The sequence below is a fragment of the Ambystoma mexicanum genome, chromosome 7q (genome assembly GCF_040938575.1).
Source record: "Ambystoma mexicanum isolate Mex_15411 chromosome 7q, UKY_AmexF1_1, whole genome shotgun sequence".
Classification (NCBI taxonomy): Eukaryota; Metazoa; Chordata; class Amphibia; order Caudata; family Ambystomatidae; genus Ambystoma; species Ambystoma mexicanum.
In genome coordinates, this window is record NC_090941.1 from 1106901960 (window position 1) to 1106925464 (window position 23505).

Below are 23505 nucleotides of genomic sequence, written 5' to 3' on the forward strand. Positions count from 1 at the left end.
GCGTTAGCGACTGCCTTGGGTATTGAGGCTCGGTTCTCTAGTGCTTATCATCCTCAGACGGATGGACAAACCGAACGTCTGAATGCCACTATGGAACAATACATAAGATGTCTCATTTTTCAGCGCCAGGACGATTGGGTCTCTGTATTGTCCTTGGCTGAATTTGCCTATAACAATACCCTGCACACAGCTACGCAGGTTTCTCCTTTTTTTGCCCTTTTTGGGCAACATCCACGTTCTTTGCCTCTTGTTCCTGATCTACCAATACATAACCCTGCTGCCCTTGCCTGTGTTTGTGACATCTCTGGTACCCATGTCCAAGTGAAACGGCATCTGGTGGAGGCTCAAAAGAGGGCCAAGTTTTACGCGGATCGACACCGTACCCCTGCTTCGAGTTACCAACCGGGTATGAGAGTGTGGTTGTCGACGCGTAATTTACGCTTACCAGGCCGGAAGACTTTGCTCCCGCGTTTCATTGGTCCGTATACAATTTCGCATGTCATTAACCCGGCTGTGGTTCGGTTGGTTCTCCCGCAGTCTTGGAAGGTTCATCCAGTTTTTCATGTGTCCCTGATCAAACCTTGCCATCCCGCGACCCGGCTCCCGACTCACCCTCCACCCGTCAAAGTAAGGGGTGTGGTAGAGTACGAGGTATCTGCGATCTTGGATACCAGAGTGCGGAATGGTAGGAGACTCTACTATGTTGACTGGAAGGGTTACGGTCCGGAGGATCGTACCTGGGAACCGGCGGAGAACGTTCATGCCCCTTTGTTGTTGTCTCGTTTTTGGAAGTCTCGAAGGCTGGGGGCTTCTTTGGGGAAGGAACCTGTTAGATATTGGCAACGTTCTACTGTATTGGGACGTAGTACAGAGCAAGTTACGTCTAAACGTGGGCGTGCTGACTCGCGTTTAAACAGAGGATCGGTAGCTACTGGTCCTTTAAGATCTCGGCTGCCGGGATCTTGGAGGTTGGCATGGAAACGATGGCGTCCTGCCTGTACTTCCTGGTTTCGCCTAGCACGTTGAGGAGCGCCATTTCAGTCAGGTGACCTTATATAAGCTCCGCCTTTACTCCGAGTCGGCGCTTCTGAAACTTGTATTCTAAGGCTCTTGTTGCTTCCTCGTTCATGGAACTTTGTCTGTCTACGGATATTCTGGCTTCTTCGACCACGGACCTCCATTGATATTGTCTTGTTTATCCCCTGTGCCTCTGCTGACCGCCTTGTTTCTTCGACCATTGACTGTTGTATGGATTTGCTCTGCCTTGCCCCTTGTACTGCTGCTGCTCGCACCGATTCACGACCTCGGACCGCTCTATGGATTTTCCCTGCCTTGCTTCTTGTACTGCTGCTGCCCGCACCGCTTCACGACCTCGGACCGTTATTTGGAATTGCCTTTTTCTTCGTTCCGCTAAATGTGCAGCGGAGCCGGCACAGAACTGTAGGAATATACTGCTTCCCAATCCTTTCTGTCAACCCCACTGACCTTCAATGCCTGGAACTCAGCTCCACTCACGGCATTTAGACTTTGGAACTTACCTTACCTTGGATTGTTCTTGGGATCTTGAACTGTACGGTACACGGACTAGAGACTGCCTTGGTGTACCCTTTAGGCGTCCGCGTGCCGTCGGGGTAGGTCTTGGAACTTTTGACTTTCTTGGATTTGTTCTTACCTTTGCATCTGGCTTCCACGATCTACTGGCTGTTCTACTTATTCCTAGAAACGACTTACCGGTTCTTCAGTCTAAGGTGTTTACAAGATACAGGTTAGTCTTACTTTATTTGGTTCTATCTTAAGTACTGCTTCGAATTGCATGGTGTTTACTGGTGCTCTTCTTGCAGTTACCTGGGGTCATCGCCTGTGCTCCTGAGTCATCCTGTTGTAGTATCCTGCCCTCTGTTGTTCCGGGTTCTTCGTTGGTCTTCCATCTTTTGGCCAATCAACTGTTCTGGTTGTTTTCTTATTCAATCAGTTTGGTAGATTGGCAAGAAGAACTCCTCAGCTACACTACGAGGGCAAGAGCAAGTCTGACATTCTCATTCATGACCGATCAGTATAAGCCCTTTGTCAGGAGGTTCTGCTGATTGTGCCTCAATCGATCTTTTTCCCCTGTGTGGAAGTTGATGGGTGCTCTTCTGTGAACGCTCGCCTCCGGCGCCCGCTGCAGCCATGTGTGTAATTGTCATTCACTGTGCCTGAGCCCATTACCATCTCTCCTCCCAGCTTTGGAGGACTCGGCTGGGTGCAATTATAACCCTCCTGTTCTAGCTACTTTACCCATGTGTGTGTAGTGCCTTATAAGCTATCCCTTTTTCCAGCATGAAAAGACTAACTTCTGACAAGCCGTATCCCCCGCTGTATTTTGCTCCACGCCTCCCTGTCCATATTCGCCCAGACTTCTGGGCGGTCTCTCCGCACAAACCTCAGTTTGTAACGTTTAGACTCAAATCTCTGAAAAATCTTCTATAAGTGGTCCCTATATCACTTCTGCTCTGACAGCATTGGACCTCTTTAAAAGTAATTTCTCTGATAAGACTATGCATGATTGCATCCCTGAACAAGCATTATCTCCCGCTGATGAAAGTTTTTATACTCCTACTTATCAACCTAGTCTCTCAAGGGATCCATCTTCAGCAATAATCCCTCCCTCTTCTCCAGTCCTTTACTCCCAAATTCTAAACAGGCCCCATCATATGCCTGTAAACTTCGAAGGTCGCCCATCAAACATACCACCTAATCCACTTATTCCAATGGCCCATTCTACTCAAGCAATATCTACATCTATGGTCGCCTTGAGTAATGAAAAAGATGTGAACGATACATTACCTCATCACAGTGTATCTAGATTATCAAATTCGCCTGATCTTTTTCCCAGTAATTGTCCAGCTGATATTATTTCTTCTCCTGAGTCAGCGGCATCTCCTCCTCTATCCTTTGCAGAACCAATGCCACAACCTTCCTTTGGATTTCCTGCAATAACTAACCCTGCACTGGAATCTGCCTTAACTGCCATCAATACAACAATTTTCACATTGACTAAACTGTTTGAATTGTTGGATTCCAGAGCCTCATCACAGGAAGCTCTGGCCTTAACCCTGACCAAAATAATTGATTGGATTGTTTTCAATTTACCATCTATGATGAAAACAACTGTTGAAGCTGCAATCATTCCAAATGTGATTTCATCTCTTGATACACCATCCTTGAATGACATCCTACCAGGTGAGATGGTGGCCATACATGAGGACGTCGGCTCTAGTCTAAATTCTCCTGGACCAATCCCTCCCCTATGGAAATCAACAACTCCGCCGCAATTGCTCATTCCACCTCTCCTGAGCAATTAGATGTTGATATTGTTCCTCCTCTATATGACCACTTCTATCGCCCCTCACAAAATAAGCAAAGAAAATGAAGGAGGAACAGAAAAAGAACATCTGAAGTTGACTGTGAGCAAAATAGATCATTAAATCACGCCAATAAAAAAATAAAAATAAACTTTTTTATTAAAAAAAGAAAGAAAAGAAATCACAAACTAAAAAATGTATGTCTAACATCTCTGGGGGTGAACACCAACCCCTGAAGTCCCCCGTCAAAAATAATGAACCAAGCCTGGAAGTTCCATCTATTGAGGTCCACCCTCCTATCATAAGTGTGGAGTCATCTAAAGGTAAGGCACCTATTGTTATTTCTCAACCTTCAAATGTTGACATGTTGACTAATGGCACTGAAATGGTAAATAATTCTATTACTAATGAACAACTTATGAATATGTCGGTCTATTCAAATAATGATTTATCAATGGCAGAAAACATTCATCTTAGTTTGCATCATCAAAAAACAAACCCTCCAATGTTAACACCTACTTTGTGCGTAAATCTAGACCATGACACTAAGTCATTTATAACCCTCGAGCAAAAACGGAGGGATCTTGTTAAAAGAGCCGCCTTCTTAAGGCTCTCCACCTAAGGGTCTACCTTTGGTAACTGAATGTCGGCTTCATCGGACAACTCTGATAAAGTCATCTTTGTAAATGAGCCCACTCCAACTCTGCCCAATCTAGCACATCCAAATTCAACCTTCCAACTTGGCATCATGAATAACCAAACTGAAACTCTAGGTGAGAATCTGAAAGATGAAATACTAAGATTCACAATGATTGACAGAGTCTACTCTGATCCCTATCCAAATAGATCAACCTTGTTGACAATATTTCAAGCAATTCCTCAACTAAGACATATCAACTCATTATATATCACAAGGATAAGTTACCTAATCCCGGCTCATCAGGATATTGTTGATGTAAATATTGGCTCCCACATAATCAAAAACTATGTGTGGCAACAAAGACAACTTCTTTTTCAAAAAGGTCTTCTAACTGAAGTTATCCTTCCAAAGCCCCCAATATTAAATCATACTCATGATAATCAGGCCCCAAACCAACATACTAACCAGAATATAGGAGCTCAGCCCTGCTGCAATTGCAATGGCTCCGCTGGTCCTCCTTCTCAAGTAGTACAATCTAAATGGAGCTGGATAGCACATGCGAGGGACAAAGATCCAAAAAACCATTAGCAATCCTCTGTGGAACAACATGTGTGTACTATCATTTCATGGAATACTCGTGGCTTTTCACATCTCCTCTCTTCTAAACCTACATTACTAAATACATATGATCTTGTTGCCTTGCAGGAAACATGGGTGATGACTTCCCCCATTTGGCCTGATCACCAAGTAACTACAGTAGCATCCTCCAAAGCCTCAAAGGGCAGACGTGTTACTGGGCTCTTGTTAGCTTCAAGATACGATTCACGATTGACTATTGTACCATGGCCAAGCCCTGATTCAGGGATACAACCTGTAATTATATGTACTAGTAACGTAAATCATCCATTTTTCCCAGCGACAATGATAATAAACATTTACTGGAACCCGGCGTCTCCGACTGCAAATGATTTTATTGATAAAATGGAAAATATTTTAGATCAAGCCTTACTGGATTCTACCATTGTCAATGCCATAATTTTGGGTGATTTTAATATGAATCTATACCAGATCTCCATTACTACTACTAATACTAGAGCGGATAAATGGCTAACTTTAATGAAAACAAGACAATTTTCAATGCTGAATGGAACCTTCTCGAATGATATTCCTCCCAAGCCAACTTGGTCGAGAGGCTCATCTTGCTCAACCTTAGATTACGTTTTTATATCTGACAACGCAAATAGGCTCATTGAGGCGTTTCAAGTCATTCCTACATCTAAAAGTGACCACAATCTACTGGAAACTCGCTGCCTTCCGCACTTGGTAGAAACTTCTCCATACTATAAAGGTATGTTGGATGTAAACAGTCCGGGTAACAGCCTCAAATGGACATCACGTCATGTAGCTCTCCTACATCATAAGATCTACAATAAACAAACAGGAGATTAGATATATTATAACGACTTTATCCAAATGATAGCACAAACCAACTCGGTTCAGGCTAAACCTACTTTTTCCCGTAAACATTTCTGGAATTCTGAAGTCTATACCTTGAAATCTGAACTTCGCAAGGCTCTAATATTATTACGTTTCAACTCAAATGACAGTGATAAAAGACAATTAAAAAACAAATACAGAAACAGAATTAAGCAGAATTTTTGCTACACAAAAACAAAAGGATGCAGAATTAATGATTAGAGCCTTACTCACTAAATCCACTGGTGAAATATAGAAGATAATAAAGTGTGCTCCCCCGAATGCCCATAAGTACACACAATTGAATTGTACTGACGAACTGTCATGGACAACTCACTTTCAAAAACTACTTATGAAGCCCGCTGAAATTTCTTCCAACTTCAATATCGAACTGGCAGATTTATTTGAATTTAAAATTGATACCTTAGATATCTTAATGATAATTAAAAGATTGAACAGTTCTAGAGCCCCCGGCCTAGATATGTTAACAAATGCTATCATAAAAAGGAATCTTGAGGCCTGGACTGAGGTCTTGTTCTTAATATTTTCCAAAGTAATCAAATCAAAGAAAATCCCGCCGTCATGGCAAAAGGCCATTATAATTCCTATCTTTAAAAAGGATGATCGATTAAATCCTGTAAATTATCGCCCCATGTCACTCTTAGATGTGCCTGGTAAAATTTTAGCAAGGCTTATAATTCGTAATTTTATGAGCTGGTTAATTGTTAACAATCTAACAGAGATTCATCAATCAGGATTTGTCCCTGGGATAGGCACTTCACTAAATCTGATTATAATTTCGCCTATTAAAACCCAAGCTATACAAAATAAGCAACCAGTGTATGTGGCTCTGATTGATTTTAAATAAGCATTTGGTTCTATATCTCGATCAGTTTTATGGAATAAACTATTGAATCTTAAAAGCCCTTATTATATTTTTTACTTAATTCATCAATTTTGTTCTAATACTAGCATCAAAATCAAACTTTCTACTGATGGTCTATTATCTAATCCAATCACTACCAATTTGGGTTTAAAACAGGGATTCCCATTTGCGTCTATAATTTTTAACTTTTATATTAGTGATTTATTTAGTGCTCTAAATAATATTCACTTTCTTTCACCCCGACTGGGAACTCATCATATTCTGTACCTATGATACCTCGATGACCTGTTTCTCTTTGATAGGACACCTGCTGGTCTTCAGAGCAAGTTATCGGCTTTAACTTCTTATGCAATTGAGAATAAGTTAGAATTTAACACCAAAAAATCTAAGATCTTAATTTTTCATCACTCACGCCAAAAATCTGGGCTGAATTTCAATTGGACTCTAACGGGAAATCCACTGATTAAAATATCTCAATACAAATACTTAGAAGTCAACATTAACTCAGATCCTCTTGACAAACCCCATAAAGAGAAGCTTGTTCCAAAAATGAGACTCCTAGCCATTCAAGCTAAGTCCTTACAAAAAATAATGGAGCCTTTTCTTGGTTACCTGCCAGGATGTTTTACTTACAGAAAGTAATGCCAATAATCACTTACGGCAGTGAGTCTCAAATTATGAAGAAACCTGTCAATTAAGACTTTCTGGAAAGCACTTTTTGGAAAACTATCTTACCTGTTCCATTAAGCTCCCTGATTGCCCTTATTACAGATAAATTTGGCCTGATTTCGCTAAAAGTGGTTGTTTCATGGGCTATGATCTCACTTTATAGAAACATTTTACTCTCAACTCCCTCTACAGGAAATATGTTCCCTGTATTAAAAATCTTATAGAAAAAGAGAATCCAACCCCTCTCTCGAAATGGAAAAATGATTGCCTTGACATTCTAAATGATGCAAACATCTCGCTTGACTTACTTTTGGTTTTTCCTCACAAAGTAAAACTCAAACTATACAATTATGATTGGATTTTAACAAAAGAAAAATCTCAATCTTATGCAGTTTTTAAATCTGGGGCATTTATAACAAAACCACTCAACGACATACCTAATTACCTTAATATATTCCCTGACAAACAATATGCTAATACCTTCTTGAGTTTTAGGCTAAATGTATTACTTACCTGTAACGCTCACCTGGTATCCACGGGGATGTCACTCAGCCTGTTCTGACCTCTTACGACCTCGAACCCTTTCCTGGAGTCTACTCGACTGGAGACTGGGCCTGAAACACAGGATTGGTAAAGTTTAACTCCCTATTGTCTCTGTGTGCTTGAACCCCTTCTTCCCAGGGGTCCAACCCTTCCCTTTGATCCACAGCTCACCTTGTTTTCTTGGAAAGTGTGCTCTCCGTCCTGCTTTCAGCACAGGGCCGCGTTGATTGATGCGGGCTCGTTGCTGCCTAGTTACTTCACTGGCAAGAGTCCGACAGGTAAGTATAATGAGTCTTTTGAACAGTTCTCTAACTTCGTTCCTTTCCTCCCTTAGATGATGGCCGGCGTCCGGGGATGGCGACGTGCTGCTGAGATGAGTAGCGCTGAAGGTGAGTGAGAGCGCGATGCGCGATGCAACCCTTTCGTATTTGTATTGAACTGAGTTCTTTTTCTGTGTCTTTTAGGTGCCGCAATATTTTCAGCATGGATACCGGTTATGAAGAAGAAATGCGGTGAGTAAGCACGGTATGCAGCGCCTCTAGATGTTTCCACGCTAACCTGGAGTGTCTTTTCCCTCTTGCAGATGGATGAGAAGTTCCGGAGACAGAGTTCCCCCAGAGCGGCTGGGATTCAGGTAAGCGTTTGAAGCTCGTACAGTTCTTAAAAATAAGCGAAGATTTGCTGAATGCTTACTAATGCCTTTTTTCTGTTCTTTTCCCTTTTCCTTAGGAAGCGGCATGCCGGCATGGGAATGACACCGCAGAAAATGCCCGCAGAACAGAAGGAGCGATCAATGATGGGCAGAAGCGCTGCAAGGTAAGGCTGTTCTTGTTCTTGCAGGAGCTGGGCGCAGAAGAAAGATGCAGGCCTACTGGAGACCGATCCGAACACGGTGAGTGTCACGCTGCAGGTGCAGAAAACGCAAAGCATGTTTCTCAGTCTGGGCGTGGCTTAAATAGTCTCTGGGTATCCCAGGTGTCTCTGGGCTGAACCACACCCAAAAGACTAGACTGCACAGCAGTTCTGGGAACCGAAATATGTGCGGGCATCCATCTTGTCCCCATCAATGCACTAAAAGTCCATTCCCAAATGTTATCCTATGGGAGTGAGTGAGTCTGGTGCCACAAGCGCCAAGTCTGACTCCAAGTGGGTCTTTGGAGGGATGGAGAGGCCCTTGAGGGCTATGTAGGTGATCGTGGCCTGGCTCCAGCCTGACATCTTGGAGGGCTGGGGACATGAGGGGCAGGAATCATGACAGTACCAAAATCAAAATCGCTCTTTACTCTAAAAATAATCTAATCTGTACATCTTGACGATAAACCAGAAACTATACATCATCTAATTACACTTGTGTATAGGCACATTATAAATGCCATATCATATCATTACTGAATGTACTAAACTATCTGAAATAAGAACATTTTATTTTTTTAAACATTTTAAAGATAGACACATTTTAACTAAAGATCAAATGTGGTTTGAAATATTTAATGCATCTAGAAGTTCCTTGATTATTGATACTGTCAAATGTATTCTACACTTGAATTTAAACCCTCAAAGTATTATTGTCTAATTGTTTGATGATTAGAAATTAAGCTTAATACTCTGTAACTGGAGTCCTACTATACAATTGCTTTTTCGCATATAGCGACATGTCTTTTACATCTCTTATATCGCTTTCTCATAAAAATATATAATGCAAGTGAGTAACTTTTTATATACTTTTCATAGGCAGCACATGGAGTGACATCAGTTAAGGTCTGTAAAAGCACTTATATGTATTTCCTTTGCAAAAAGTGAGTATCAAGGGAAAGTAAAGGTTAGGCAGAACGCAACTTGCAACGGGTAAGTAACAGTTTAACACTCCTAGAGTAGTTTGGGCAGTCTGTTTCATAACTAGAAATGAATTCACAGTTCAAGTTGTGGATGAATAAATATTACTCAAGCCAATAGGATTCAGAAGATGGCCTTTTGTGAAACCAGCAAAGCCAAAGTCAAATGGACAGCACCAGCTTGATTAATCGGTCCTAAACTCTGATGAGGGGACTTTTAATGAATAATTCCTGCCCTTTTAGGTCCACATGGATGCCTGCAAAGTTTCTCCGAGATTCAATGTTCGCAAGACGGTGCACTCGCAAAAGGTCCAGGTACCCCAGGTATTGGTGTTCTGCAGCCCAGGAAAGTAGCAGGACGTCGGGGGATAGCCCAAATTGAAGACGGTCTTGAGGCTAGTTGCTCCCACCAGCCCAAGGGAGGAAGTCGTCCTTGGCGGAGCTTCCTTGTCGAGATGAACACACAGTCAGCACAGCTGCAGGGCTTTACCAGTACTTCAGCGGTTCTTGAAGGTGCTGCCGGTGTCTCCTCTCATCTTCTGCTTCAGATTCCTTGTTCTAGTGGTCGACTCTGTGGTCCAAAAATCCTCGCCTTATATGCTCAAACCCATCCATTCACTGATATGGAGCTGTCAATCACCTGGAGGTTGGCTGTCCTGCTGGTGTCCTGACTTTCCTGTTCTGACCTCAGAGACTTAGGTCATGTGGGGGATACAGCGAGAGACTCTGCATAAGGTCACAGACAAGAGCTGCCCTGGCCAAGTCCAAGGCTGAGACAAAGCCAAAGCCAAAGGGGAGACCCAAGGCTAAGGGAGTCAGAAAATCAAAAAGCTGGAAAGAAAATATTCCCCCAAACTCACCTACCACTGAGGTGGAGGTAGTTGGCCAAGCACCTGAACCTGATGAGGAAGAGGTGCTGCCTGAAATACTCAACCCACATAACCATCCTGAACTCTGAAGTTTATTGGTTGAAGGTGGTCCTGATAGGGAAGATTTCAGTAAAGCACAATATGAGTGCCCATCTTTCTAAGGCCTAAGGAGACAGGCCTGCTCCCAGCTTGAGGGTGAACCTTCTGGGAAGCATAGGATTTATTGGGTAGGTGACCTTCTGCACAGTGAGCCCACAGAGGCTACTGAAGGAGAACATAGGAGGTTGGTGGTACCCCTTCAACTAAGACCTTTCCTCCTGCAATTGGCACATGAAGTCTCTGTTGCTGGTCACCTTGGAATCAGGAGAACCAAGCAAAGGTTATCCATGCACTTTATCTGGCCCAAGATTGGGGTGCAAGTACAAAGCCATTGCAGGATTTGTACCACTTGCCAGATCTCTGGAAAAAGTGGTGCAACAATCCAGGCTCCATTGGTGCCACTCCTTGTTGTGGGGGTGCCATTTGGGAGGGTAGGAATTGACATTGTTGGTCCCCTTGACCCTCAGACATCCTCTGGCAATAGGTTTATCTTGGTGCTGGTCGACCATGCCACCAGATATCCTGAAGCCATCCCATTAAAAACAGAGACTACCAAGCTATTTGCTAAAGATTTGGCATATTTACTAGAGTTGACTTCCCTGAAGAAGTTGTGTCTGACAGAGGCAGCAACTTTGTGTCCCAGTATATGCAAGCCATGTGGAAGGGGTGTGGGTGTCACATATACAAATTCATCAGCTTATCATCCAAAAATAAATGGCTTAGTTGAAAGGTTTAATAGAACTCTCAAGAGCATGATTGTGACTCTGGAAGAACCCCAAAGGAGAAAGCTTGATCTCATTACCATGCTTACTCTTTGCTTACAGAGAGGTGCCTCAAGAGAGCATTGGCTTCAGCCACTTCAAGCTTCTTTTTGGTCACCCTGTAAGGGGACCACTGGCCATAGTCAAGGAAGGGTGGGAGCTCCCCACTCCTCCTGGATGTAGTGGACTATGGGCTTGGGGTAAGGAAGAGGATGGTCCTCATGATCGCTCAGGCCAGCAACAAGTTGAAGGCTGGTCAGGCGTTGGTCAAACATTGGTATGACCAGAAAGCTTCACTTGTACACTTTACCCCAGGTCAAGAAGTCCTGATCATGAACCCTGTAAGCCCTACAGGATAATTGTTTGTTTGTTTGTTTGTTTATTTGATAAAGTGCAACTAAAACCCTCAGGTAGCTGGGCGCAAACATTACAAGTATACTTAAAAGCTTAGTTACAGGGTAGGTGGGTGCATACATACAGTGATAAAAATTGTTATAGCCACATAGTTTAATCCCTTAAAGTGGCTGATGAACATGAAGGGAGAGAATCCAAAGTTGCTCATGTGGTCCATAAGCCTGCAAGGGTTTGACTTCACCATTGAGCACAGGCCAGGTGTCCAACATAGCAATGCTGATGGGTTGTCCAGAATGTTTAACCGACCTGAACATGAGGCCTATCCAGGGGTGGATTAGTTCCCCCTGTCCTTAGTCTGGGAGGGGCGAGTGTTAGGAAAGATTTCATTATGTGCAATTTTTCCTCCATAAACATTTGGCTTTGTTCTGTCTTTCCTATCCTGACTTTTTCCAGTGGAGCCCAGCCTTTAACTGAACTCCCCTGGGCTTTTGCTCACTTGTTATGGGGAAACTGACACGTCCTTCAGACTGTCAGTACTGGGAAACTATGTTTCCCTTAGTCTTTGACTATGTTACCATTTATTAGTAACATTTTAACAGTACACAATGTACCTCCTAGTACCGTACGCTCAGGCCCCTTTTTGTTTTATGGCCCTAGACAACCTCAAATGATTTTTTGGTGATTCTACGAGTGTGCCTGGGGCGAACCGTGGCAGCAATTACTTTTTATAATGTTCTACTTCTTTTTATTGAATCATATCGCGTTTACTGCGTTTGGTTCAAGACTGTGGCCAAGTCCGAAAATGGCCACAAAGTCTTTTGTTTTGCTCCATGGCCGTTTTGTCCCTTGCCTTCACCCAGGTCGAGTAACCTAGGTTTTCCTTATTTGGGCATGCAGCCTCCCTCAACAACCAATCTCTTTCGCAGGCTTCTGCCTGTCACATGTGTGTACACAGGAAGCGGGCTGGGACTGTCTGGTCTCAATCCACACTACTGATGCCAGGATGTCTGGAGTGCCTGAATGACTGAGATCACTGTGGACCGTGATTGGTACACGTCTGGGATGCCTGCAAGGGAGCAGATGTTCGATTGGAAGTCCTCGATTATGGCGCAAAGCTAATCTTGGATGAGAAAGGGTGCACTGCATCCATTCCAGGTCGATCACGCGAGATCTCACCAAACTACAGAAGGAGCCAAGTGTCCTGCATGAAGAAACAGACTTGTGAAACCGCCAGAGATGCTTTGGAAGGTTTTGGCAACCTTCGCCATCTGCTGTCCTGTCGGACCCCTGCTTTCTTCTTCGATCAAGAAGGCCTGCAAAGGCGCTTCACCCCTTTGGAGTAGTGAGAACAACTACTCTCTGCGCCCCCTGCTTACACACTGAATGAGCCCCCTCGGAAGTGTTCCTGGGCCATCCAGCGATCAGTCCAGTTCGATCTCAGTGTATCCAGCAAAACCGCTGCTGTCTTGGGTGCGAACCCGAGACTTGGGGAATTGCTTGCTTGTGGTCCCGTGCATTCTCCCGCCAAATTCTGCAGGCCTAGCTCCTCTGGGCCCCGAATTGGGAGAGTGCGTAACGCTGCCCACACCTGTGATTCCCGCGTCACTACCTGTTGCTGATGGTCACTGTAGATCCCTTGCTGTTCTGCTCTCCTGTGCCCTGAAGCCTGCTGCACAGGAATTTTCTTCATACCTCCTTCAGAAGCTGAGAAAAGGCAACAGTCCCGTCATGGACAATTGTTCTCCCCCTCAACCGTTGAAATCCGGAGCACCGCAAAACTGCTAGACTCAAACCTACTAGCGACCTCAACTAAACTGGCAAAGTTTTGTCCGGACTGTGCCGAGGGTCGGTGAGTACTTGCATCACTTACCGGTGGCCCCTGGCACAACTGATCACTTTTACTCAAGAATATCCCTTAAAAAGTTATTCGAACTTGGCTGGGTTAGCCTGCACTCCCTAGCTATTCTCGCCATTTGAACAATGCTTTGTCGTCAAGAGCAGGGCCTACTCGAATAGTGGGAACCAATTCTTCATCTCCTCAAGCCCCTTCCTGACTTGCTACAGCCCTCCCAAGAAGACCCGCTTTTTGCTTCATCCGCACAACTGTACTGTTGAGCACAAGGCTCCAATATTCTAAGGGCTGAACTCGACAGTTAGGGAACGACTTTGAATAATGGCCTAATGCTATTAATGTGCTAATTCAACCCTCTTTACAGGTTGTGTCAGTATTTTATTATCACTGAATTGCATTAGTACACGTAATATGTATATATATTGTATAGTATAAGGATTTTGTGTGATAAGTGTTTTCGCATTGGTCCGCCTGACAATAAATGCATAGATATTTTTCATATACACTTTTCTAAGAGTAATTTGTGGTTTGTTGCTGTGTGTACTGGTAGAAACCCAAAGGTGTGTCCCTGACTAAACCCCAGGGATCTTTCATTGAGGTGGCAAGGACACAGCCATCGCTATTGGATCCAGTTCCTGGGGGTGGACGAGTGAGGGAGGATCACCTGGATTGGGGCTCCTCAGGGAGTGGAAGTGGGACACCGACAGGTGGGACGCTGTATCCCCCTTCTCATAACACCTTTTCCCTTTCCTACCCTGCAGGATATTCTAACACCTTACCCCCCCCCCTTTTACGACACGAACACTTTCGCACACCATGAAATACGATGGTCAATCACTACAGCCATTTACCTGACATGTCCCAGCACCAGGGTCAGGCAAAATCAAGCAATTGGCCAGAACCACACACACCTGATAGCCCTTTCCCACAAACACAGTATGAGCAAGGCAGACCGCACGACAAGTGAGCTTACTCAGCACAGCAGTTCAAGAGGAGGCGAAAGACGGCATGAATCGAAAGGGTGCCCAGGAGAGAAGCGACCTTGCCTTTGCCGTCCAAGGCATGTGAAACCTTTGCAGAAGGAATAGTAAGACCGCAAACAACAGCCAGCGTGTGTTGCAGCAGATGTCAACGGTACACAGGGCCCTCCTAGGCTGACAACCAAGCCGTGGAGAGACACTTGCCCCCGTGGTGCCGGCCTTGACTCCAGTGACAAGAAAAGCCAAGCGGTTTATCACAGATGGTGAGTCGAGGGGAGAGACGATAAGAAACCGAACTGTGTTGAAAAAAAGTAGCAAACTGCTAATTAACAAAAGAACTATTGATATGCAAAGGGGAAAGTCAGCTACAGAAGAGCCTGGCACCATGTGGGTGCTCACTCGAGAAACTCTGGGCAATTAACCAATTGTTGAAACTACTGTTACCAGAAGGCCTTGGGAGAGTCAAGGTGGTCATACAAGGGTCTAGTAAAATCCTCTGTACAGTCGAAAGCCTTTGATCAAACCAAAGATTTAGCAGCTAAGGGAAGCGAGTCCCGCATCGTAAGAACTGTATGATGGATAAAGTTGGCAAGCGTGAACCCGATGGAGGGATGCTGATAAAGAGGGGATGAAGCAGAAAACCTCGCTAAAAAGTGTGTTGACAAGAGTGAACCCGGTAGAGGGATTTCCAAAATGAACTGTATAAGAAAACCGTGAGATTCGTGAATGCCACAGATGTAATTGTGTTAAAATCCGTAGTGAACCCTACGGAGGGAAGCTGAGATACAAAAAAGGGTCTGAGTCTGGAAGAGGGGGATCCAAGCGTGAAAAGGCATCACCCAACGTGAATAATGAGAAAGGAACTTTTGTTTAAGTTTGAAGCCATCAAGTCCTCGGCAGCAAGAGACATTTTGTAGAAAAGAGACTTAACCACGAAGGTCCTGATAACCTGAGAGCGGAACTATTAGCTTGTGCGGGGGCAGCTTGAGCGTGTCCTGTGCTCAGGAGTCTCATCTTTTCCCGTGCTCAAACGTTCGGGAGACCCCCGACAATCTCATCCTGACTTATTATTTGTGAACACTTCTTTCTTTCTTTAGAATCCTATCCCACACTCTTTGTTGTATTTAGCGTAAGGATTGGCAACAGGTTTTTCTTAATATAGGCCCCTTTATTTGACAAAACGCCATTAAGACTGCCTTATTATTATTTGATGGTTGTAGCTTGCTCCCATCTTAGATTTAGGTTTATATTAGCTATTTTTCCAACCTGCATCTACAGTTTAATAAACACCCTTAAACTGTGATCACTTGTGCCTGTCTCTACAGTTGACACCATGAGTTGCTTACAGTGCCCCTTATGGGCTTCTGATCACTCTCACCCCTCCTGAGACTTAGGGCCTCATTACACGGTAGGCAGTAAGGGTTTACCGGTACCGGTAAAGGCACCGGTACCGGTACACCCTTACCACCTTACTAGGAGGTCCCTTTGCGGGACCCGACCTTAGCGGCTGGTGTAGAAAGTTAAAAGTGAAGTACCATGGTTTACCGCATTCCGTGTAATGAGGCAGTCAGTCTTGACCGCCTGCCAAGCTACCGTGATTGGTCTTGCTTGTCCAGAAGGTTCCCCTGTTTCACTAAACCGAGGGTGGCCTCCTAAACTTGTGCCCACTAGGTCAGAGTTTAGAATGCTTCTTAACAAAGGGTCATATTGAGAAAATGGTCACCCATATTTGCTGTACTGCAGCTGAGAAATCAGCCTGCCAGTAACCTGCACAAGCAGTAGTAAAAAGTAACCACTGCCACCAGCCATTTAGGGATGTTAGTTACTGTAACATAAAGTTACAGGAGCATTGGGAAAGGAGTTAAAATGTAGCCCCTCAGTACCTCACATAAGGTGGTGTGTTCTGGTCCACAAAAGAAAGGGAAGGTAAGATAACTTGTAGCTTACTACCCTTGGGAGCAGTAGTTTACACAAGTCAATAATATAAAATAAAAAGGGAAGTCCAAAGAACTTCTCACTCATACTGCACAGAGTGTGCTGTGTGTCACAAAAATCAATCATTTGGAGGAAAGCAGACTCCATAAAAACAAGATTCCCAGTCAGAGCAAAAGAATGGGTGAGTGGTAAAAAAATGCCACTAAATCAGGAGAATAAAATCAAAAAAGCCCAGTGTCCAGAAAAAGTGTTGGGGGTCTCTCAGGTTAAAGGGAATAAGCCCATAGTTCCCCCTAACTGTGGAATACAAACTTGACGATCTCTTTTACAGAGCCGTCTCCAAAGAGGACTTCCTCAGAGTCTCCTTGCACGGAAGCATCGACAAGAGCCACCAGTTTAGGTTTGCTCTTCAGAAATATGCTTTACCAGGAGGATAGGCAATGCACTTGTCTTGGAAGAAAATCAACGCAGAGCAGCATGGGTTCTTGTGCTTCTAGGATGGACTCCACCATGAAGTGCAATATAAAACCCCAATTCATATTTGTTTTGCCTGTGCAACTGGATGATGGAGGCATTGCTGTCTCCTGAAAACATAGCACTCTCTGCGCCCAACCCAAAACAATCTCTGGATCCAGGGGCTCCTCTGTAACCCAGGCTTCCTCAGAAAGATATACGATTCTCACCCGAGCACCAACAGTATTTAATATACGGTCCTGGTAGGTTGTCCAGCCCTTATCTGCTCCTTTTAATGTATCTTTCTCATAACAGCAGAAAAAGACGGATAGCTTCTGATCCATGTCTAGCACCATATGCTATTTCCCTTTCATGGATGGTTTTGGTCACTCAGCATTCATCATTTTACGGGGCCTGTTATGCAGCTTCTTCGTGAGGAAAGCAGAAACTACTGAGTGAGTATGACCGACTCTCTGTGCGCTCTAGTCCTATTAAGCAGTTAGGCGTGCAGCGCAACTGGAACCTTGAGGCTCTACTCCCAACCTCAAAATGTATACAACAAGCTATGATAAGTTGGTGCTAGTTGGTCGCGCTCGCCTTAATAAATAATTGTAATTACGCTAATCTTATTATCTTTCAACACAAGTCTTGCTTTAATGTCATACATATTGCAAAACGATTCAGCCAACAAGTATTTCGACACACAGTCTTTCTCAAGGCTGATAATTAAATAATAGTAGAGTAAAATCGATTGGACCGGTGTATGTTAACAGTAACATTTGCATATATGAAAATCATAAATACATACCATGGTCATGGTTGGGGACAAGAAAAAGAGCAGACAGAGACATGGCAAAAACACATATTAGAAACTCAAAATCAGCATTAATTTGCTATTTTTCTTGCTTGATTCAAAATTGTATATTAACTCCACCTTGTCTAATGCTAAAGGTGGCCATTAGCAATCGGGGTGTTAGTTGATGGGTGGATTGAGTGAAGCACCCAAAATCCCTGAGGAATAGTTTGTCAAATGGTTGTGAAATAATGTAGTTGGTGATACACACATGCATTATGTCACGGGTGCCTAGGTGATAGATAATACAAGTTGCGGTGGTGGAACTGGTCGTGTCTTTGAAGGAGAGGTGAACATGTCTCGAATACGAGAACATGGCTAAAGAGAACTCTTTTCTGGATGTAAAGTGAGGTAGCTTAAATTGCACTCACCAGTAGTAACTACTTAAACTGTCCTGTGGATCCAATTTACAAAAAGAACAGAATTGTCATTAAATGGCGAGCTGTCTCAGATTTCTTATGCCCTGATTAGATAATCATATTGGCAGTTACCATTGATATCGTGGGCAATGCTCAAGTGGGGCTTGTGTTTGGCTTGAAGTGGTATACTTGATACTTCTTAAATAGCTGTGAAAGATTACCAAGGTAGCCTGGTTAGGTATTCTGATTATACCTTCATCTGTGTAGTGAGAATACGTTCTCATGAACTTACCTCTAGAAATTGTGGTGTTCATTGGATGCAGCAATGCTTGTTAGCACTAACAAATGGCGCACTCGTATATAGTCATCCACAATATTGAGCAGTATCCTCCTCTGCTGATCATAATTTGTCATGGAGGATATATATCACATTAGGTAATGTTCATAATGTTAACCGCTTGGATGCTGATGTATTAAGAGCCTTGGTCTTGGTAACAGGCAGTACCGAAACCACGTGTCCAATGTTACAATGGATGTGAGCAAAATTGCACATACTGCATATGCCACATCGGTGAAAGCTTTGTCCCACATACCTTGGCAACACGTTTGTAACTGCTCATATTTCAGAGGGACAATTACCAAACCAACTAATTTGTAACACTTATTATTTATCAAGGCAAAGGCCCAATCCTTTAAAGTCTTTTCCTGTTTCTTTGGAGCTGGAGTGTTCCCAGCGGCAGGAGGCGGGCACTAGGCCTAGTAGCACCAGTGGCAGAAGGGGGGCACTAGTGGTCTAGTGGCCAACAGACAGGTGAGGATAGGCACAAAATGCAGGAAACGTGAGAGTTCCAAAGGATTCAACAAACAAGTAAGTACCAGCTTCAGAATTGGTAAGAAGGCTCCAGGGACTTCATAGAAGGCTTCCTAGCAGTAGTCCAGCGTTAGACCTGGGCAAACGGTATGGCGAACTGCCAAACACGAATCACCCCCAAGGCTTCCCAGGATGAACATAATACTTAAGGTAAATAATACCCAAACCAACACAGTACCTCATCAGTGATGAAGAGTTTGCAGGTGGACGTCTTAAGGATATGCAGCACAGGACCCGGTTTTTGTATTCTTGGTCATGGAGACTGAAGATAGGATTCTGGGTGTGAACTTGCAGCATGGATTGATTGGGAAGGCTCCAGATAAAGGAATCTTCAATGCTTCTGGCAGCACTGTGGATTTGGTGGCGTTTTTTAGGAACCAAATGAAGAACGATTATCGCTGAATAGACTCTCCTCGCTAATGACTCTGGTGAGGGGACTTCAAGGACTCCAATCTTCCTTCTGTAGGACTAGGAGGGATCCAGCGAATATTTGTCAAAAATCGGACTAGAAGACCAAGCACTGTACTCGGGCTTGAGGAACCCAGATATTCACGTTTTGCAGCCTAGCAAGGTCACAGCACGTCGAGGGATGGCTAATTTTGCAGGTCTTTTTAAGACTAGTGGGTCTCACCAACCTCTGCGTCATGGGTTGTGGTTTTTTGGGACCCACAGGTTGGGGGGAGGGTAAAAGCAGGCTCTGGTTACACAGCAGGCTCTCCGGTCACTGAAAATTGTCTCAGCTGGTGTTTCTTCACATTCCTCTTCTGATTTTGTTCCAGTGGTCGACTACCTCTTCAGCTTCCAGAATCGGAACCTTATACTGAAACCCATCCAATCACACAGGCTTGCAACATTCAAACCCGGGGGGCTGGATGTCCTTTCAGGAAAGCCAGCCTCCCAGTTGGACCTGGTTCAGACCAGGCATGCCAGAAGACAAAGGGCTGCAGAGTATCTGACTCCTGCCTCATTTCCTGTCTTTACAGGCACTCTGAAGCCTTGGCGGGCTTGTCAAGGAATTCCCACCGAAGACAGAAATCCAAACAGGATCTTTTCCGCCTATGATGGCCGAAGAAGACCCAAGAAACAACAAGGAACCTTAACATGGTTTATTCTAGTAGAGTGATGGCCCTCCTGTGCATTAACGCGGCTGATTTGACAGCCTGCGAGTAAAATTGACTAAACGCCATTTAAGTAGTTACACTGCCACCAGCCATCAATGGTAACCTGTAAATGTAACAAAAATGTACCAGGTAAGTGAGAAAGGGGACACACATGAGGTGGGGTGTGCTGGCTCACTATGTAAAATGTAAAGGGGATTGGAAATCCCTCTTTACCACTTAGGGACAATAGTTCACCCAAGTATCAAGAGAAAACACAAAGGGGAGCCCAAAGGCAACCCAGCAACACTGCACATAAGGATCTGTGTGCAACCATAGAAAAGTACATGAAGCCCAAAGGTTAAAGTAAACTAAAACTACTCGCAACACTATGAAGAGACATAAAAAGATCACCCATAAAAAGAGTAGAATACAGGGTGAGAGGAGAAAAAGGTTCCCGCTCACCCAGGGACAAGGACACATAATTATCAAGTCCAAGCAAAAAGGTCCTGGGGATGACACATGTGAGAAAGATTTGTCATAAAATTGAAAATCTTACCTAACGGATAAACAATCAATGGGGGAGAATCCGCTTTACCTAATGCCGGTACCCACAATTAACCCCTGATGATGAGCCAAGTGCTGTAAATTTGGCCCTCATATGCTGAATTGAGTCGTCGCCTCTGCCTGGGAGCCCAAACAGTGATCCCAGAGCACAACACACCCGCCAGCGTCAATCCGGCAGATGCTGGACTGATTGTCCAGGCTTATACGGACCAATTGAACATCTTGGTCGTGGTGCTGTTGTTATGCCACTTTGTGATGCCTTGAGGATATCCCCATGAAGTGTGTGCCATCCAAAATCACTCTCATCTCTAGTGTCCTCCAGACCCTATTGTATTTCTGTGGCCATTGACTTTCCAAAACTAACAGCTGTATCTGTCGTAGCCTCTTTAATGGCTGTGCCCAAACTTAGTCCAATGGTCTATGAACACACCTGGGACACAGACATATTAATAAAGGTGGCTAGCCGAGATTGGCATTTAGTAGGCCCAAAAGGTAAATATGCTTGGGAAGTGGGATGCTGTCCATCTTTCTCTCTTTCCCCGAAGCCATCCTTCCTCTCATAACTACAAAATCAAACTGACTTGAACACTGAAGCCTTTCTTCTATGTCTATAAATAAGCCGTCCAAAGGCAAGAACCTTTGCTCTAAACCGGCAATGGAGCGTCTTCCCCACTGAGTCCTGTGCCACACATTGAATATTTCAGATTCAGTAACAACCACAGTGCCAGTACACTCCAGGTACGGGATGGTGGGGGGTTTGAGGGGATCTTGCAGCTAGTGGGCTGTGAACCAGATGATGGCCCATGACCAATAGCAAATACTGAAGCGGAGGGAGACGAGGCTCACAGCAACTCCACAAGAGGAGAAAAAAGAACTGCTAAAACAGTCATTAAACTGCTGACCTACCACTTTACCAGCCGTATGAAAACACATAGAAACATTCCCATATTGCACAACGAAAATCTAAAGAATGAAGGTACATTTGGGAACAGCAAGACAAGAGACGTTATGGAGTGTCAGGAGTTCTTATGTGGCAGTCAGAGCAGTGATTGGAGGACGAGAGGACGGACAAGGACTAAACATGTTGGGAGCAGTATTCCTTTTGTTTACCTTTTTTATTGCTGCTAACTAAAATTTAAATAAATAGAAGTTCATAATAGGAGCCACCATGCCTTTGAATGTTGCATATATATTTTTTAGCTGGCTTTCACTTTCATCAGGAGTTGGGCAAACAAATACTTCTAAAATTAACATATATTCCTGTTTAATGTATGAACAATGAGTTTATTAAACAATTTAAAAAGTTCTCCCTCTACTACATTCACAGATCGCACCTAAAATAGCAGATTCCCTCCTCTGGCCTCCGAATGATAGCTCTTAAACCCATGTGGTGGCCTCTCGTCACTTAGCATGTACGGCTGCTGGGATAATGATAAGCCCAGACTTCCAATGTGAAAGAATGAGCTGCACTTTATTTTGCATGGTCACTTCTGGCATACGGAAACACTGCCATACTCATACCTCCTATCCAAAGGCAGCAATGCCTATCAGCTGTTCACGCCATAGCTAATGGGAATTACAGACAGAGCTCAGGGCCCATGGGTTAATGGAGCCCATTTGGCTCAACGCCTGCTTCTGGTAACCTCTTTGTGAATTGAATAGTCTCTCCATGAGTAAATCATTTACTACATGTGAGAAACCGAAAGGTGTTTCCCAATCTGATCCCTGGGGATCCTCTACACAGATGTTCAAGGGATGGCCATCGTTCAAGGACCCTGACCCTGGGGGTGGACTAGCAAGGGAGGATCACCTGGGTAGAGAGTTCTCAGGGATTGGGGAGAGGATGCCGGAAGGTGAGACATGGTATCCCCCTTTTCCCGACTGTAATTCACCCTATTCTTCCTCAGTGTTTGTGGGTTATTCTCATCCAATCTCATTCCCCCACCCCATTTTTGGTCATCACTGAGACGGGGAAGAGCCCTCTAATAGTTATGCAGATTACCTATGTAAAACATCACTTTGGTACTACGATGAAGAAGATGCAAGCAGAGGCACACCAGTATATTCAATGGAGATGTCCCGCTAATGAAGTCAGGCAGGGTCAGGCACTTGAAGTTGCCTACTCTCACCTGTAGCCTGTTAACACTCCAAGGGAATATAAAAACAGCCAGCAATGAAGGCAAGTTGACCAAGTTGTGAGGAGAGCTGAAGTGCCATAGCTACCCAGGACCAGCTGGAGGAGAACGGGACACTGAGGGTCTGCAGACCGAAGCAGCAGGAAGAAGCATGGCGAAGGAGCTGTGTCTCCAGTGAGACCGAAGGGTCTGTGAAAGGGAGCTGGAAGGCGTGCTGATTCCTTGTGAAGTATTTGAAAATACAGGCTTGTTCCCGTGGGCCAGCAAAACAGCCCAGGAGTGTATAAGGGGCAGAAATCACATCCGGTGAGTTTGAATGAGAAGGGAAAGCCCGGTTTGTGAAAGACGCAAGCAAATATTATCTTGCTAAGCAAGCGCGTGTTATGAGAGGCGCGCTCAATAAAATCTTCAGCTGCTATTGTGAAACGGCAATGACGGAATACTAAGTAAACGAGTGCTTGCATGTGTGAAAACACGTTCCCGAAAGCCTCTGTGTGAAAAAAGGAAGAATTGCCTAAAGTGAATGGGGAGCTGTGTGAAGCTGCAAAGTGCGAGCAAAATCACAGCACCCAAAAGACGAGCAGCACGAGAAGTAAATGCAAGCAAAATCCCTATGAATGATTGTGTAAAGTAAAATTCTAAAAAAAAGGAACAATATAAGAAAAGCACAAGAAAATAAAATAAAGGAAAGCATTGGGGTGACCACCAGGCCGGAGAATGATCCAGGAGGGCCTCAGAGACCCCAATACAAGAAAGAATTATACACTGGGAAGGTTTCCAGGTAGGGGAATGACCCAGAACCACAGAAATCCAATAAAGAAAAATATGAATAAAGAATAACCATTGAAATGAACGGTGAATTGTGAAACCTAGGCCCTTTTCCCCCCATTATACAGGACTCTCAGACGTAGGTGTGTTTCTCCGGTATTT